At 33.3% G+C, this 20,427-nt stretch overlaps 3 long non-coding RNA genes across 3 annotated transcripts in view; 2 read left to right on the top strand and 1 right to left on the bottom strand.

Moving 5' to 3' along the window:
* The window catches only part of LOC139486113 (uncharacterized), a 63,998-nt gene that overhangs the window by 18,560 nt on the left and 25,011 nt on the right, over positions 1-20,427 (top strand). The window lies entirely within an intron of this gene.
* On the bottom strand, positions 45-11,691 carry LOC139486111 (uncharacterized). The gene is made up of 4 exons (XR_011655477.1): positions 11,576-11,691; positions 9,984-10,054; positions 3,519-3,583; positions 45-859 (listed from the first exon to the last, which is right to left on the bottom strand). It is a non-coding gene; the product is annotated as an uncharacterized lncRNA (long non-coding RNA).
* LOC139486110 (uncharacterized) overlaps positions 10,316-20,427 on the top strand; it is a 15,067-nt gene continuing 4,955 nt past the window's right edge. Inside the window, exon 1 of the long non-coding RNA XR_011655476.1 lies at positions 10,316-10,503. This is a non-coding gene — a long non-coding RNA (uncharacterized lncRNA). The remainder of the gene's footprint in view (positions 10,504-20,427) is intronic.

Raw genomic sequence — 20,427 nt, 5'->3', positions numbered from 1 at the left:
AGAATTCTGACCAAAAACACAATGTAGTGTTATTAAAATTATGGTAAGGGCATTATTGTTAACAAGGTAAAACGAAACATAGACATGTATATATCGTATGAAAAGAAAATACATCTACTTTAAAAGCAATATTATAATAATAAATGAATTCAATTAATTGTGGTGGCCTTGCAGTGAGGTGAGAGTTGTTGCTTTGTGATAAAGTCTTTGTAGAATAAAAAATTGACAAATGATTGGTAAACACTAAATCCTTTCCTTTCATTACAAAAACATAAAATTTTGATAAACATTAATAAACTCCCTTAAGCACATTAAATAAATTTTAATTTCAGGCTACTGTCTGATTAAAAGTACACACATACAACAGCAATATGTTTGTCATGTGTCCAATTAAGATTATGAATGATTACTGAAAGATACAAATAGAATTGAATTTGACCTTAAACGTCTGGAAAAATTATAGCTGGAAACTTTGTTACACGTCTTTGAATATTATAGTAAGTAAGACATTCTGCTCATTGTAAGTGACAATTTTGTACATTTGTACAATATTCACACTTTAAAGATTTGTAAATCTTATCCTCATATATATGTATATATTCTGGATCATATCCTCCTAATACATGATGTAATAGCTGCTGATACTTGTTTGGAGTTATTTAGAGTCCCACACATACACGTAGAAGCACTATATATAACACTTTTTTCAATGTTGTAGAGCATTCAGTTTCCTTTCCGACGTCAACTTGTATTTCCAAACTAACAAGAGAACAAATGAGTTGTGTTGTTATAATTGTTTATCGCAACATGTACACACAATATTGGTGTTTCAGTTTTTCTCTAAACCAGGAAATGTTGCCTGAAAAAGAAAGCAAATAAAACTTCAACACCCTATTTTAAAGTTTCTTCGATACATTAAGTATGAATAAAAGGAGGAGTGAGGTACATGTCAATGAACCAGCAATCTAACCACATCCTGAATGTCAAAACACCTGTTCAACAAAATAATGTATAGTTAATATCGTTCGAATCGATTTCTGAACAAATGAGTTCAGATCATTTAAACTTCCAAATATTTGCACTTAACACCAAAATCTACACACAATAAAAATCAATAGAAATTACAGAAAACACTGACGAGGTTACCGGTTTTTAGCAGGAATATAAACTTGGGTCGGTAAAAAACAAAATTTCAAAATTTTCTTAAAGTCAACCGTCTTGAGATTATGTAATGCGTCACATACACCGGTACATGTATTTTAAGATACATCAAAGCAACACAAGCACCGATATAATTACTGATACTCTTGACAGTCACTCATCTCGAGATACAATAATGATTGAGATATTTCAGTCAATCATGAAAACAATAAAGCAACACAATCATCGATATCTCACAATCACTCATTTTGAGATACAGTAATGCACCACAAGCAACGACAAATATTGACAATCACTCATCTTGATATACAATAATGAATCACAAGAACCAAAATTTCTAAGTCGTTGATTACGAGAAACGACAAAGCAACACAGGCACTAATATCTTGACAGTCACTCATCTAAATATACAGTTAAGCAACACTAGCACTGAGATCCTGTTCGTCACTCAGCTTCAGATACAATAATGCATCTATGCACAGAGATCTCACAGTAACTCATCAAGAGATACAGTAAAGTAAAACAACACCGAAATATTGACAGTCATTCATCTTCGGATACAGAAAAGAATTACAAGCACCGAGATCTCGCAGTCACTGATCTTGAGAAACAGTAAAGCAACACAAAACCAGAGATCTTTTAATAGTCACTCATCAGGATATGAAGTACAACAGAACAAGCAATGAGACTCACAGTCACTAATTTTGATAAACAATAAAGCAGCACAAACGCTGCGATCTCTACAGTCACTCATCTTGAGAAACAATAAAAAAAAACAGAAGCACCAAGATCTTGACAGTCACTCATCTTGAGAACCAGTAATACAACGGAAGCACCAAGATCTTGACAGTCACTCGTCTAGAGAAACAGTAAAACAACAGAAGCACCAAGATCTTGACAGTCACTCATGTGGGGAAACAGTAAAACAACAGAAGCACCAATATCTTGATAGTCACTCATCTTGAGAAACAGTAAAACAACAGAAGCACCAAGATCTTGACAGTCACTCGTCTGGAGAAACAGTAAAACAACTGAAGCACCAAGATCTTGACAGTCACTTGTCTGGAGAAACAGTAAAACAACAGAAGCACCAAGATACTGACAGTCACTCATCTTAAGAAACAGTTAAACAACAGAAACACCAAGATCTTGAAAGTCACTCGTCTGGAGAAACAGTAAAACAACAGAAGCAATAAGATCTTGACAGTCAGTCGACTGGAGAAACAGTAAAACAACAGAAGCACCAAGATTTTGACAGTCATTCGTCTGGAGAAACAGTAAAACAACAGAAGCACCAAGATCTTAACAGTCACTCGTTTGGAGAAACAGTAAAACAACAGAAGCAGCACGATCTAAACAGTCACTTGTCTGGAGAAACAGTAAAACAACAGAAGCACCGAGAACTTAACAGTCACTTGTCTGGAGAAACAGTAAAATAACGGAAGCACCAAGAACGTAACTGTCAGTTATATTGAGACGTGTTCTAACACCACAAGCACCGATACCTTGACAGCCACTCAACTTAAAGATGTTCATACGCCACAAGCATCGAGAACTTGACGGTAACTTACTTGAGATATTTTCATACACCACAAGCATCGCGATCTTGACAGACACATATCCTGAGATATTGGCAAACACCCTCCACAAGCAATGAGATCATGACGGTCATTCAATGAACCACAAGCACCTTTGTCTGTATGGAAATATATTCTTTGATTAAAACACATTAATTGTCTCTGCAAAGATACTAGGCAAGTTATTTTAAAGTTGGACTGTATTATAGATGAGTACATTGTAAACGTTTGTGCACACGCAACACTAGTTTACAAAATGTCATGCCGGTAGCAAAACCGTCTATCTAGACTAATAGTATGTGTTATGTTCTGCTTTTTGTCTGTGTATATGTATTTCTCGTAGGGGTCGGGTCTTCGTTGTTGTGGTCTGATGTACGAAGGAAAGCGATATTCAGGTATAACAATACGATTTTTCAAATTTCTTTTCCAGTTGCTTTTGTTACCTAGTAATATTTTCAACCACAGACGACACATATACTTCCATAAATTGCTCTGTTAATGAGTTTTGAAGATGATCAGTTTTGTAAACACATATAGTATCTGATTGTTATTTTTTTTTAGAAAACAGAAGATATGAACATAAGAGTTACACTATTTAAAGAAATTAATATTTAAGAGTTGCCAGGTTAAAAAAACAAACAAGAAAATTATTTGGACCTTTGAAAAGGCCTCAAAATATAGATATACAAATATTCAACAAATATAGTTGCACAATTATAGTTACTAATGTTATAATGTTTTCTGTTTGTTTTTCATTTGAAAATGATTAATAAGGATTACCTATCTTTTGAGTTCGTGTAGATTGGTCATCTGGTCAGTCTCCTCATCCAAATTATCTTGGTAACCTGAAATACAATATTTAAATCAATTTTAAAAAAGTACATGTAATGTATGGAACATATTTTTACATCGCGATGACCGTGAGGGCATTCTGATGTATTGCTATTGCCTAGATTTCCATTACGTAACTTTCGTTTCGGGTTTGTAACCGATCTTTAAACATGATAAATACGCGCACATAAACGAGTGCAAAATAAAATTCCTTGTAATGTAAAGTAAAAAATCATTTAAATATCTATGCACAAAACATGCGGAAGATATCTCAAGAACATGTTGCGGCAATCCCGGCAATGACCGGTAACTCTGCATAGAAGATTGTGTTTGCGGGAAGATAAGAATGCCTATTCATATATCCAATCCTTTAGAAAAAAAAATCGAATGTCTACAGAAGAGTGTCCACCATACAATTGCACTGCACTATTTTTAGAATAGTAAAATATAATAATATACAAATGGATGAAAATTATATATACATGTAACTGATATATTAATATAAGATATAACAACAAACCAGTGTATACTGATTTGTATCACTACAATATAATAGTTATTACATGATTTTGAATTTCCTGTCATTTCTTCATCATCCACGCTCGAACTTGTCTCAGAAAAAAAAATATCTCTGTACATTAACCTCAGTATCAGGTATAGAGATGTGATTTCTTTCTGTGGCAAGTGCTTTTGACCATCCACGAGAACTTGCGGTCATCCGATGTTCAGTACTTCAGTTCTTTAATTATACGAGTCACAGAGACAAATAACTAATATAGGATCCAAACAAACTACAATACACATCTCTTCATTTTCATATTAATTCATGTTTCAAGATACACATTTTGCGTAAAAACATAATAAATGCAAGCGCCATGCAAGTATTGGGATGTTCACACTAGAATGAAATTAGCTTCTTTGTTATTCATACCAAACCAAAATATTTTATAGATTCTTGTACAACACAGTTTGACCTCCAAAAGAGTGTCTCGGATTTTTTCTATTGTATTTCATTCTCTCATTAACCTTCAACGAAGTTTGCAACCTCAATTCATAAGAGATCTCTTAAGGTAGCACTTCAGTCTAACAGTGATTTTTTAAAGATATTTTTTTTATCACATAATTTTAAAGTAAGTATTATTCTGCACAGTTTGTAAAAATCCAAAAATCAATTTTCAAATCACAACAGGGAGTAAATTGATAATGAAATTATGTAAATAAAGGCACATGGTAATTAATCTAAATATATAGGCATTTAGGAGAGTCTAATATGTCAATCATCTGTTAATGTTAATCACTGACCACAAGAAGAATAGTGTGGTCTTATCTCATTGTATCATGTGTATTGCAACAAAGTAATCTATATAGCTTTGAAGTAAACAGTGAAAAGGGAAAGTTATTAAAAAGGAGAAAATCTAAAGGGAAAAAAATCTTACTAAAATGAACAAAACTATATATATAAGGATAAGAGTGTGAAAGTATCTTTGAAAGCCTCTGACAAACTTTAAACATTTAAGGTTCTTACTACAAACAAGAAGTATATGTCTCTGAATCTGTCTTTTGTTAGGAGTTTCAGGCACTTTAACCAATTTTAAGTTTATGTGAAATTTTTAAATTCCATAAAACTGAAGAATCATGTGAGGCAGTCTATTTCCAGCAAGGGGGATCAGGTCTTGATCTTTTTTGGGACATGTCTTTTATTGCATAATTTTAATGTTCTAGCTAATTTCATAGTATATTTCTTTTTAAAATACAAATGAAATCATTCTTTATAGTGAATATAATGATGTTAAAAATTTGTTTTTATGCAGCTGGTCATTCCTGTTATTCTCTTATCTTAGACTGTCTGGAGAGAGGCGGAGCTTTGTCTATATTTTAAAATTGCTACATCACAGATGTTGGTCAAATCTGTGACGTCAAACTCCCGCCAAATGCTAAGTTAGTGTTGGTCAGTGCACATATAATTCAAAATTTACAGTATTAGAGCATCAAAGACACAAAGTGTGTGGTTATATTGATAAAATAATGGTGTCAGGACACTCCTGGGGTGTTCTCAGTGGAACTTTTGTTTTAATGATGCATTTATAGGGGTTCTAAGGGGGAAATTCAGTTTTTAGGTAATTTCTCTGAACAATTTTCATGAGAACTGTTAGCAAAAAATGAAAATAGAAACTTCATTGGTACCCCTTTTGGTTTGACTTTGATATATGTGATTAAAGGGAGTATTTTCTACAATACCGTGTCCCAGTTTTTGGATAATTTGTTTCTAAATGAATTTATAGTTGTCCAAAGATGAAAGGTGAAATGAGGTGTGGTAACCAGCAGTTAAATCAATATATCTTCTTACTGGAGGCATATATCAAAAATCTGAGACACGGTTTTGTTTATAGTGTATGGTTGATTAAAGCGATGAAAACAAATTTTCACTACCATTTGACCTGAATGTGTCATTTTCATCCGAGTTGGAAGACCACTTTTTTGGCAATTAAGGAGCTATAGTTTGAGATTAATCATACCAAAAATTAATTTATTTACAGATTAAGAAGAATTAATATTTCACCTCTATAATGAGCTAAAGATTTTAAAAATCCCTTGAGTAGTTTTTGAGAAATTAATCTTTAAAGACTGTTGGTTGGAGTCAGAAAATTCTGACTGTAGTGCTACCTTAATTTAATTAGATACCAGTATACAATTTGTTCCATTGATGTTTTTGGAAATCTAAGACAAAATTTTGAAGATAACTGGTCAAGGAACAACATGTGTGAAAATCAGGAATATAGGGGCACTCATCTAGGAGCTAATTTCATTTAAAACTTCATTTTCATGATAACAATGAATGTGTGACAATTGATTAAATAAGGATTTTCCTACTTGCACCCCATTAAATTCAATATAATTCACACATGTAAAATATGGAGATACTTCAGGATTGGCCTTTTAATTATCATATATCAATTAGGTTTTGACCAGTAAGAAAGCATTCCATTTCAGCTATTCTAAATATATAATGGAAATGCACACCCTATGCATCGAAATTCAGATCTGGCGGGAGATGTAATATCATTATTGACCTTGCTATAACCATGGAAGTAATATCTAAATATTACTTCCATGCTATAACTTAAGTCAGTTGCTACTGATATGGCCAAAACTCCGCCCACCAGGATAAACCTACTATTAATGATCTCAAAAGTGTCAGTAGTTATAAAGCTATGAAATGATTATATTGATTAACCACAATGTACTGCCTACATATTCTTATCTTGTATCAGTAAGACACGTGCATTTGTTTATAAAACTAATTATCATCAAAACTCATTATAAGTGCAAGATATGTAAAGAAATACCAAGAAGTAACAAAAAAAAAGCTGAAAATGAAATTTAGATAAAATGTAGTTGCCTTTGTACAAATAATTTCTGATATTTTCGGAGGGAAAAATTTGACCGCCGACCCCTAAAATAAAAATATTTTTGTACCCTTTCCCTAAAAAAATGTGTTTGAAGAAATTTTCTTTTTCTAAATTGTGGTTCAATTTACATTGTAAGAGACATCCATACACTTAAACACAAATTATTGTCTGAAACTAGAAAATGCTTGTTTTGGCACCTGATTCCTGAACGGTTTGGACAATTAACCCCAAAATGAATCCTATCCTTTTACGTATGGTATTGAACCTTGTAGTACAATTTTCGAGCAATGAAAATACTTAAACACAAGTTATTGTCCTGAAACTCGAAAAATGCTTGTTTTTGGCCCCCTTTTTGGCCCTTTTTTTCCTATAGGTATGTAACCATCACCTCCCATATACAATCCCAACCTCCCTTCTGTGGTTTTGATTTTATACAGATCCGAACACTTAAACTAAAGTTATTGTCCGGAACCCAAATGTTCTTCGGACGACGACGTGATAGCAATATACGAACGTATTTTTTTTTTGCAGTCATATGACAAATGTATGAAATCGATAAAAAATTCTTCATAGAAATTCAGTGTCAGCAGCAGTCAATTTTAAGAGCTCAAGTCCATATGATTATTTTCCAGTATGCCGGAGGATTTCTTGGCTAATATTATCATAATTTAAATGCAAACAAAATGATAAGGATTGTCAAATCAGACAAGCAAAAATTCTCAAGAGATTGTCCTTATCAATAATCAAATAGTGTATATTTCAAGTATTTGTTTCAATACTATAAAAAAAATTTATAATAACAACTTAATGCTATTATAGTTTATCATTAACTAATGCTATGTGCTGTGCTAAATTTATTCAATACATAATTCTTGAGCCCTCATATTCTTGATAACATACCCGGCCACGTCCACTTGTATTTTTTGTCTATCTGATGAGTTAAGCCTTTTTCAACTGATTTTTATAGTTCGTTCTTATGTTGTACTGTTATACCACTGTCCCAGGTTAGGGGGAGGGTTGGGATCCCGCTAACATGTTTAACCCCGCCACATTATTTATATATGTGCCTGTCCCAAGTCAGGGGCCTGTAATTCAGTGGTTGTCGTTTGTTTATGTGTTACATATTTGTTTTTCGTTCATTTTTTTTTTACATAATAAGGCCGTTAGTTTTCTCGTTTGAATTGTTTTACATTGTCTTATCGGGGCCTTTTATAGCTGACTATGCGGTATGGGCTTTGATCATTGTTGAAGGCCGTACGGTGACCTATAGTTGTTAATGTTTGTGTCATTTTGGTCTTTTGTGGATAGTTGTCTCATTGGCAATCATACCACATCTTCTTTTTTATAAATACTAGTTTTTAGATTTCAAATTGATATAAAAATTGAGAAACCACAAGCGGTGCGGTAAATACTGTCCATCGATCTTAACAATGATAAACCACATTACTTTAATCCACTCATAAACCAAAGAATGGCTAATTAATTCATCCCTTAGTATCTTCAACCTCCTTTTTATCAACACGTTTATTTATTTTAGAAATGTTCTAATGTTTGAATCTCTTGTCAGTTCAAACACATGTATATACAGTGTACTAAATACAAGTTCATTTTTCTTTTTTCCCTCACTTTTTTAAATATAAATAAATTCAAATTTGAAATAAAATAGAAAAATAAATATATTTCATGAATGCAATGACCCTTGTATATAGGTGGGAATCTCAGAGAAGAGAACAAAGAAATTTACGATACTACATCATGTAGGCATATATTTATTTCCCAAAATGGTTTATTCCACTCGCAAGATTAATAGCATTTGCTATTTCATAAAACAAAAAGAAATTTCCTAACAATTATTCAATTTCTTCAAAATAATCTTTTGTTATACGAATTTGATTTGTCATTTAAAGTTGCGTTTATCATTGACGCTAGTATTACAACTAAATAGTGTGTACATTAAATACGACATTCTATTTTGTCTAACATAATTAAAAAAAAGATACATATAATAATCTCGTGATTCATGAAAAATATTAAACTTGATATATTCACAAGTGCCTTAATAAGTGTAGATTGCTTAGACATAGCAGCAGCAAAATTATATAGCCATGATAGCAGCCCCTGTCAACAATCGAAAAACGTGTTTGTCACATATAGTAATTTGTTCAATATATTGCACTTCCATTTGGTAAATTGCAGACACAATGCGTTTTAAAGTTTGTCTTCTAGTCTTTGTTAAAGTTTGTCTTCTAGTCTTTGTTCGCTGTCTTTTTGCCATACACCAGACAAGTTTTGTATTTATAATTTCAAAAAAACAAGAGGCATATGTAGAAATTATAATTATATTTTTTTTTATATAGATTAGACCGTTGGTTTTCCCGTTTGCATGGTTTTGGGTCCTTTATAACTTGTTGTTCTGTGTGAGCCAAGGCTCCGTGTTGAAGGCCGTGCATTGACCTATAATGGTTTACTTTTTTAAACTGTTATAATTTGGATGGAGAGTTGTCTCATTGGCACTCACACCACATCTTCCTATATCTATAAATAACACTTCTTATAAAAAAATCTTATAAAATTGGATTTGTACACGAATACATTGATCGGCTTGGTGAGATAACCCCATCTGTTAGTTTTTTCAGAAAATATAAATGATGCACAAGAATCACTAGTTGAAAAAACAGAACTTTAAACTGAAAACATCTGTCGAAATATTTCAGTGAAAGTTCCTTCCGCTACAACATGACACTAGTCCAAATAATTATGACGTCTGGCAAGGCTATTTTAAAAAATAAATCTGGGACGCTCGTCGTAGGAAGGCGTCCCCGAAAAAGATAGCCTTGCCAGACAGGGGCTGACGTCATAATTATTTGGACTAACATGACACCATCTCTGGGAAGGCTTGTTACGACCATTCTCGATTATACAAAATAGTTACGTCTACAAAGTTACGTTTCTAATAACCTTTTTTCCATTACAAGAAAAATATGTATACAATATTTGTACTCACCTTTATCAGTTTTCTTTGAAACGTCCTCTTCGTAATATATTGACTACATTCTCAATATTGCCTTCCATGACCTGGAATCGAATTTGAATTTTGAACCAATGAGTATACGTCGCTTATTTTCAAAATTTTCAAACTTACTCTACTTCCGTTCCACTTTAAATGTTTGAAATACGTTTGGAAATATAGTTACAGAATATAAAAATGTTAGCACGCCATATGATAATCTTAAAACTTATAGACATATATTATGCATACTGAATATTTGTTTCGTATCAACAAATTACAAATTGAAAATTATTGATACTAAGTCTTGTGAAACCGTGTTAGTTAGTCATACACAATTTTTGGAATATACTGTGTTGTGGAATTAAAAACAACAACAACAACAACAATGCAAATATCTATCAACCAGTGTGGTGAAATCTTTACAAGCAAGTCTTACATCTTTTTGTGATACTTTGGGAAGACTTTACATTATTATGACAGAAGTTCAATTATGGAGATGGAACTAGTCAAAATGGTAAGTGTTTCTTTCATTCACAAAGTGTCTTTATAAAAATAAATGTTTAATTCTCAAAATATCTTAACTAATACTTAAACCAGTAAATCATCATTTCGACTTCGCCCTTTCTAAATTATGTGAACATGGGGGGATTTTCAAAGGGGGTTCCAACCCAGGAAAAAGGGGGAAGGGTTCCAAATAAAAGTTCCCATATAAATGCATGGATCGTCCAAAACCAGGGGTTCCGAACCTCTACCCCCCCTTTTGGACCCTGAACTGGTATAACAAATCCAATATAAATCTTTTAACTGATAAATTTCGGTTCGCATTTCATTTTGAAGTTTCTTAATTCTTGACTTATATCATACAGAAAGTAATATCATAGTTTTCGTTGTCATTATACGAAATTGTCAATTATGTTTAGTGATTTTTAGTCCAAAAAGACATTTTAAAGAGAAGCGAAAGATTCCAAATTGACATTCAAACTCGTAGGTTGACAAATACACTGACAATGACATGGCTATAAAGAAAAACAGACAAACAACAGAACACAACCCTGAAGACTGAGCAACACGAACCTCCCCACCAGTTAATTTTATAACTTATATATAAGTATGTATTTGAATATCATTTGTTTAATATGAATAAAACTTTTGGCCATAAAAAAATATATATTAATTAAAAAAAAAAGGAAGAACATTAATAAAAATGTCTGCTCTAAGGCAGAAACGGAAGAATCAAAATAATCAGTTTATCATACGTCCGTGAAGTTCTGCACTACATGTACATGTATGCTATAAAACTAAAATACTTTCAGCATGTTTTTATTCACACCATAATCATCATCGTCTATTTTATTATTATTATTATCAGAAATAGTATTATCATGATTATACATGTTATATTATTATTTTTGTTGTTCTTGACCAGACACACGGGTATTGATATATAATTATTTTTACTTATTCATTTATTCAATTAATACTTATTGAAGTTTTAAAACATCTATGAGAATATTTTAAGGTTAACAAAAAAAACTATTAAAATAATATCTTCATGAATTTGAATGTTAAAAATAGTATATACCTACCTTCATTAAGAATTCCAAGAGTAAAATAGCTGTGTATAGGTTTCACAAACAAACCGTGTGCTGTATTTTGGCGGGAGACACACGCTATAAATTACAAACACCGTTTAGACAGCTAGAAAACCATATGGTTCATACACATGGATTGAGAGATATAATAATGACGTTCTTCGAGATATGAGGCTTCCAACTGTGAAGTGTTACAACGACATTTCTTATCGGATGAAATACTTCTTAAGAAAGATGAAATAATGGCTCTCAAAATTAGGAGAGGCAGGAAAAACTGCACCCCCCCTTTTTTTTTAAACAAATGAAAGTTGACACTGAATTGGTTATAGAAACTGTTTTTTTTTTTGTATTTTCGCTTGTCGCTTTCGGAAGCTCATTGAATAAATACGTTCATAACGGTAGAGGACAGATAGCAAATGTAATTTGTTTAAACGTTACCGCACGCTGTTCCTACAACCCATAGGATTTAAAAGAGAATCTTCGAAATTTCCTCCGCTAAAATAAAGAAAAAATGTTAGCAAGCACTATCTTACCACTATAAAAACAAATTCAGAATATGTGTTCAATTATGTTCTATAGCTCTTAGTCATATGCATAGTAATATCTTGTAAATTTAAGGATTGAAACAACAAAACTAAGTGTAAAAAAAACGGATGTCCAACGTTACATTTTTGAACAACTTTTTTAACTGTTATGTCATGTATATCTGTATGTAGCGAGATCCTATTTCTTTATATCTGATCTTCCTGAAACTTGGCGGGAACAATGACATGTGTCGGTTCTTTGTGACATTAAAGTCGTCATTTTGTCAATTTTCATTTGGCTCGGCGGCTGCATATTAAGCTGGAATAAGAAAAATGTCCATCGATGTTTTTCGCTAACCCAACGACTGAAAGTGAGATATATCAGAAAAATGTCAATAAAGTGAAATAAAAATAATAACTTTTTACAAAAGTACGTAATGACATAATTTGCCTCATTGTTCGTGATACAGTCGTTTTTCAAGCGGTTGTCATTTGGTCCAAGTTAATTTTCTATTTGTTATAGCAATTAATGTGGGGTTTTTTACCTGATAAAAACCTCGCTTTTTTCTGACGTTATAAATAAATGTTCTTGATAAATAAACAAATCGTGTGGTGAAATTTGCCAAAAAATATCAAAGGCTGTCAAAAATAAGAATGGTGCATGATGACAGACTCGGAACATAGATTCGACACAGATTGTTAACAGACTCGGAACATAGATTCGACACAGAATGTTAACAGACTCGGAACATAGATTCGACACAGATTGTTAACAGACTGGGAACATAGATTCGACACAGATTGCTAACAGACTCGGAACACATATGTAATATGACACAGATTATTGACAGACTTGGAACATAGATTTGACACAGATTGTTGACAGACTCGGAATAAAGATTCAACACAGATTCTTGACAGACTCGGAACATATTAGATTTGACACAGTTTATTGACAGACTCGGAACATAGATTTGACGCAGATTGTTGACATACTCTGAACACATTAGATTTGACACAGATTATTGACAGACTCGGAATATAGATTCTACACAGATTCTTGACAGACTCAGAACATATTAGATTTGACACAGATTATTGATAGACTCGGATCATATATTTGACACAGATTGTTGACATACTCTGAACACATTAGATTCGACACAGATTGTTGACAGACTCGGAACATATTCGATTTGACACAGATTGTTGACAGACTCGAAACATAGATTTGACACAGATTATTGACAGACTTGGAATATAGATTTGACGTAGATTGTTGACATACTCTGAACATATTAGATTCGACACAGATTGTTGACAGACTCGGAATATAGATTCGACACAGATTCTTGACAGACTCGGAACATATTAGATTTGACACAGATTCTTGACAGACTCGAAACATAGATTTGACAGATTCTTGACAGACTCGGAATATAGATTTGACGCAGATGGTTAACAGACTTGAGCTCGGAACATATTAGATTTGACACAGATTGTTGACAGATTCGGAACATGACAGACTTGGAACATAGATTTGACACAGATTGTTGACAGACTCGGAACATACATTCGACACAGATTGCTGACAGACTCGGAACATACATTCGATACAGATTAAATCTTGATATTTTTATTATCAATTATAGCTTTAATCGATTTATTGTTGCTAGAGGCAAACACTTTTCATTCAAAATGCCAATGAAATGTTCTATTTTGAGACACCAAAACAATCCTCTATATGCAATGATATGTAAAAGGCGAAGTTTTCGTTACATTGCAGAAGTACCATGAAATAGATATACTAGTAGATCCTTTTAATATATTGCTGGGAAACCGTTTACCTTTATCCCATTTTTCCTTCCTACATTTCTTACGACAATACAGAATTTTAAGGTGAATTAAGGGTAAATGTTTTAAATAGATTTCCGCTATTTGAGGTAATTCATGGTACAAATATATCACAAAAATTTACAAATTTAACTAATCGATGACAAAATTTCAGAAAAATACTCTTTGATGTCCCTTTTTTGGTGTAACGTCGTGTTGTATGAACATCGTGCACAACGCCTTAGCGCATTAATATCCTTTATTTGCGAAATATATGAGTAAGGTACGTATGGGGTGTGAAAATGAAAATTAGACAGCAACCCAATGACACGAACAGCGAAAAGACACGTTGATACTGACATACAAATGTACGATTAACAGGACAATCAGTCATAATAAAAACCAAAACTACACATTGAAATGTACAAATGACAAAAGACAACTAATTGCAAGCGTTTGAACAGTTGATAGACTTGAACTAGTTTTATTTTAGGAACTACATAACACTAATATAATGTCGAACAATGGACAAACAAATGTAGAAATATACAATATTCGGTCACTGCACGTCAGAAACATATCAACGTGTATGCATGAGGCTTGAAAACAGTCGAAGGGCGAGGTTTACCGAGCTGTTCAACTGTTTTGTGTCGAATACAGCAAGTTGATATCTAACGAACCCAAAATTTTGAAGAAAAATGACGTGGGCACGTTGTTTATGTCCGCCGGAAGTTTATTCCGGATATGAAACACAAATGATGTGTACATGAACCAACGACAACCACTGACTTACAGGCTCCTTCCTGGCTTGGGACAGGCACATACAGAATGTGCAGGGTTAAACTATAGTTTGAAGGCGCAAACCTTGAACAGTGATGTAACAAACATGACAGAGCAACATTAGAAAACAAAAATGTGTCCATAATACACGGAAGCCCAAATCCGCCCCATCATTTTCTATGTCCAATGGACCGTGAAAATGTGAAACAATCTCTAATTTGGCATTACATGTAGAAAGATAATATCATAAAGAACATGTGTACTAAGTTTCAAGTTGATTGGACTTCAACTTCATCAAAAACTACCTCGACCAAAAACTTTAACATGAAGCGGGACAGACGGACGAACGGACGGTACGACGGACGAACGGACGCACAGACCAGAAAACATAATGCCCATAAATGGGGCATAAAAATATGAAAAAAAATCTGTTGAGAAGAGCTTAACTCGTCAGATTGATACAAAACAGAAATACATTTAACAAAAAACAGAGTGGCAGGGTATTTATCCATCCCCAGAACAACAAAATACAGCTTTGTATACAACCCAGGGACAACTCGCAGTTACTGAAAGCCAGGTCAGAGTCAATAATATCAAATAATAAAAAAATATGTAAGAGTATTTTAGACACAAACGACTTCTGCTTCTAAATTCTTACTCATTAAATTGACTCAAATTCTTAAATTTGACGTACATTGACGTATTGCATAGTTTTAAAAGTTAACGAACAACTGACGCCAACGACGGCCGATAACATAAGATGGACGTTAGTGATGGGGAAAGATCACCTGCATGGGCATTCGAAATGAATAATTCAACAGTTGACTGAAAAATGCTAATTATTATTAGAAATTCTTTAGCCATATTTACATATTACCTAACTTTCTTTAGTTTGGAACAGATTTTGTTTCTTCATACTTGACCTTTTATTAATCGTTCATTAAGATGGAGAGCATCAATCAAAGCATTTTTCTTTTGATAAATATAAACAATCATGTGCATCCGACAAACGCCCAGTGGCAGATTCGGGGGAGGGGGTTTGTTGAGGGTGTACCACTTACTGTTAAAAAAATACAACAGTTTGCTAAAATTTAAATTTGTTCACCATTTTGGACAATTACACCCCTATCTTGGACCCTCAATACGCCCCTAATGTGGGTATTCAACTACATGTATATCTATACCAATTAATGCTTTATTTACTGCTGTTGGTTTCATAGGAGTACACACTCATTTTTAATTCGGAGTATTGCCAAAAAATATTCTGTTTATACTACGTAAGAAAGCAATGATTTCGTTTGTTTAAAAAAAAGAATATAAATGTGTCCATTTGTTGAAACACAAATTTTACAATAAACAAGAATAAAAAAAAAAAAACAATACCCGGTCCCCTTAAAGTTAAACATGTTAAATGGTTGTTGCCTTCAAACAATCACCTTGTAAAAAAGATTATGTTCTTCTCATATATGTTATGATGGTATGATACTAAACCCCTAACCGGAAGGATTGTGCCTGATATTCATATGATGAAATCATAATCTTTCAGTCAGTTTAATTGAAGTCAGGAGCTGGCATGTCAGTTAACTGCTACATGTAGTAATCTGTTGTTATTTATGTATTATTGTCATTTTGTTTATTTTCTTTGGTTACATCTTCTGACATCAGACTCGGACTTCTCTTGAACTGAATTTTAATGTGCGTATTGTTATGCGTTTACTTTTCTACTTGGCTCGAGTTATAGGGGGAGGGTTGAGATCTCACAAACATGTTTAACCCCGCATTATTGCGCCTGTCCCCAAGTCAGGAGCCTCTGGCCTTTGTTAGTCTTGCGTTATTTTAATTTTAGTTTCTTGGGTACAATTTGGAAATTAGTATGGCGTTCATTATCATTGAACTAGTATATATTTGTTTAGGGGCCAGCTGAAGGACGCCTCCGGGTGCGGGAATTTTTCGCTACATTGAAGACCTGTTGGTGACCTTCTGCTGTTGTTTTTTTTCTATGGTCGGGTTGTTGTCTCTTTGGCACATTCCCCATTTCCATTCTCAATTTTATCTCTGTCTCTCTCTCTCTGCACCTTACAGAACGTTTATTTTCCTTTCGAATAGGAATGAAATATTCGCCACTGTACGTTAAGAAAACTATATCAATTAAATTAATTTCCTTGGCAAAAAGTTTAATAAAAAAATGCCAAAACGATTTGACTAATCCTTACGGTATTTCGTGTAACAAAATATAAAAAAACCCACACGAATTGTTTTATTGTGATAGCACTGTGACTTAGTATACATATTTGGCACAATTTTTATCTCTTTCCACAAAACAGCATAATGCGAGACATACATGCTGTAGGTGTGCTAAACTATTCGTATGAAGTTTTATATTTCAGTATATAAAAAATCCCTGGATGCTTCATACCTTTTTGCACAAGTATATATGCATTAGCATGACTACGCTACGCAGTTTCATATGTTCATTGTGTCTGCCCAAATTTTCGTAGTTCAGCGACTGCTTCAACCCTGTATATATTTTTGTCATATGAATATGAGAAATAGGAAAACTATATTTGGTAAGTCGGATCTAGATCAGTGAGCAAGGTTAAGTTTTCGCAGTCATTTTATATATATATATATACAATATATCAATGCTATATGCAATAGATTCAATATATTTGAACATAATTTTAAGGTGTATACGGTCTGGTAGGGTTATATATGTACCCTTGGCCGTAGGTATATGTACAGACTACAGTAATGGTGTTTTTCTTAGACAAAGAGCAGGGAACCAGGTCAAGAGTACCCATGTCTGATAGTGATTATATACAGTGATGGTTTACTTTCAGTATATAAAAAAAAGATGTGGTATGATTGCCAATGAAACAACAGTCTCAAGAAGAGACCAAATGACGCAGAAATTAAGAGCTACAACCATCATGACCATGACAACTGTACCCCTAACATGGGAGTAAACCATAAGACATATATAGCAGATGCATGGTGATGATTCACAGTTATGATTAGTCTCAATATCTTAATATTAAAAAAAAAACTTGCTTCATCAATTCTCGCGCAAGTTTGTGCAATCGTGGTTAACATAAGTAATATATCGGGACGTAAGTATATATCTTGAACTATATTTATTTATTTTCAAATACTAACTGCCTGTTTTATTCGCGATACGCTAACATTTTAAAAAATACATTAAATTCAGAATAGAAGACCGTTTTATCGGATAAAACATAGACTCTAAACCATTAAACAAAAGACCATTCACATTTTATCAAAATTTTTGTAGTATCATAATCGTAATTTAATGACAAAATTTATATAATATTTTATTATTTTTATTGACAATGAACTTGTCTGAGTAAAGAGACCGATCGGGGACACTCCACTCCTAAATCCGCCACCGAGCTCTATTGAGAGAGATCAAATAACTGGGAATTCTGTTGTATTCATTTAACTTTAAAATTACACCGTATTTTGGGTGTTATTATTCAATTTTAGGATCTTTAAGGGGTTTCAAAGTTTACAATTTAGAAAGATAATGTTTGATTTGATTTGTTTGGTTTTTTTGGGGGTATTTTTTTTGGAGGGGGCAATGTATTTGAAATGCCATTTTCCTTTGTTAGTCAATGAAATGAAAGAATAAAAAAGGGGGAGGTGAATGAGATCAATTCTAAGAGATATTTTTCTTTCACTGATGACGAGTCTGTGTTTAGCAAATTAATTTTGTGGAGTTGTCTCCTTCCCCTTTTTAGCTCACCTGGCCTGAAAGGCCTTGAGTGAGTTTATCTTATCACTTGGCGGCGTCCATCAAACGTCGTCCGTCGTTGTCGTTCATTAACTTTCACAATCATAATCTCCTCAAAAACTCCTGGGCAAAATTTAATAAGACTTGGCCACAATCATCATAAGGGTATCTAGTTTAAGATATGTGTCCGACATCCTGGCCCGCCAACAAAGATGGCTGCCATGGCTGAAAATAGAACATAATATTGAATTGCAGATTTTGGCCTATATCTCCGAATCAATTTGCATTTAGACAAAGCTGACATTGGGTTAAATTGTTTATGTGGTCAAGTCTTCATGTATCTGGCCTGAAATTTTCAGAAAAATCAGCCAAATTTTTGTTGGGTTTCTGATTCTGAATTGGTAATCTTAAAGTAATTTGAGTTTTTGCTTATTATCTTGAATAGTATTATAGATGGAGATAAACTATTATGTTCAGCAAAGTAAGACCTATAAATAAGTCAAAATTGTCAATTAAGGAGTTATTGCCTTTTAAAGTCAATTTTTTACATTTTTTAATGTAATTATTTACAAAAATCTTCTCCTCTGAAACAATTGAGACATATTTAACCAAATTTTTCACAATCATCATTAGGGTATTTAGTTTAAAATATGTGTCCGATGAACCCGCCTGCAAACCTACATTGCGAACATGGCTAAAAATAGAACATAGGGGTATAATGCAGATTTTGGCTTATATCTCTGAAACTAAAGCCAGAGTATAATAGTTGCATTATTTAATGCATCGATTGTAAACAAATATACCAGGTGAGCGACACAGCCTCTAGTGAGTTTTTACATCGTACGTCTCGAAATTCCTTTAATGGAGGTCTCATTGGGGGGGGGGGGGGGGGGGGGGGGTCTGATCCCGGATCCCGCTTATTGTTTTGTCAGATTCCCGTATCCCGCTTACCACTATGTAGGTAAGAAATTCTCATTTTTTTTTTGTAATTTTCCGTGTCGCGCTAGACTTCATTTCACGTTTTCACGGTACAATAATTTGACTTTCACGTGTCACGCTTAGAAAAAATCGGTTATCCCGCTTTACGCTTAGACGCCAATGAGACGCACTTTAAAGCATGAATATCCAATTTAACAAATGACGTTGCATGTCTTGGTCCATACTTGGCAATTATTTAGGCGGGAAGTCATCTTGGTACCATAACAGTCTTGATTAAGATTACGGAAATATGACAAAACATAGAATATTCAAAGTGAAGAATTCCTCAAACGGGTCTTTCATAGATATGATTCGTCAATTGTACGTGCCTTTCGTCAAAAATTGTATTACAGAAAACTCTAGTAAAACGTTTATGTAAAACTCCATTCTGTGTAGGATTTGCATGCATACACAAATCCAGTTTGCAATATTGGCAAAATCGAGAATAGTAGATGGAATTTTAAACAATTTACATGTACGTACGACGGATGCCGACGGACACCAAGTTATCGCAAGCGTTTGATGTTTGCTAGACCTTTAAGGATCAATATTAGCTAAAAAGAAAATATATAATAAATGTAAAAGATGAATTTATTATGACTTGACCTTGTCCAAAGTTTTAAGAGCATGAAGAGTAACACATGGTGTTGTAGGGATCACAGTGACCACGGTGACCTGATTAATCAGAAGGATGTTAACTCACAAATATTCCTCTGCGGTCAATAAAGCAGCTGGAATTAACGTGCATATAAACATTTATTATTCCATGTAACCCCGCTCCCCTTCTTGAAATCTTCCTGACTTAATTTATTAAATACATATACACTGTAAAAACAGCGTTTAGATTTGAAACGGATCTACAACATGTTTAGGTCTAAACGTGTTTAGGAAAGCGTTTAGGATCTAAACGGACATGTATCTAAACACATAAAAACCTAAACATGTTTAGAATTTAAACGTGTTTCAGGGTTATTATCAGT

This window comes from Mytilus edulis, chromosome 8 (genome assembly GCF_963676685.1).
Source record: "Mytilus edulis chromosome 8, xbMytEdul2.2, whole genome shotgun sequence".
In the NCBI taxonomy this organism is placed as follows: Eukaryota; Metazoa; Mollusca; class Bivalvia; order Mytilida; family Mytilidae; genus Mytilus; species Mytilus edulis.
This window is presented reverse-complemented; position numbering and strand designations above follow the sequence as displayed.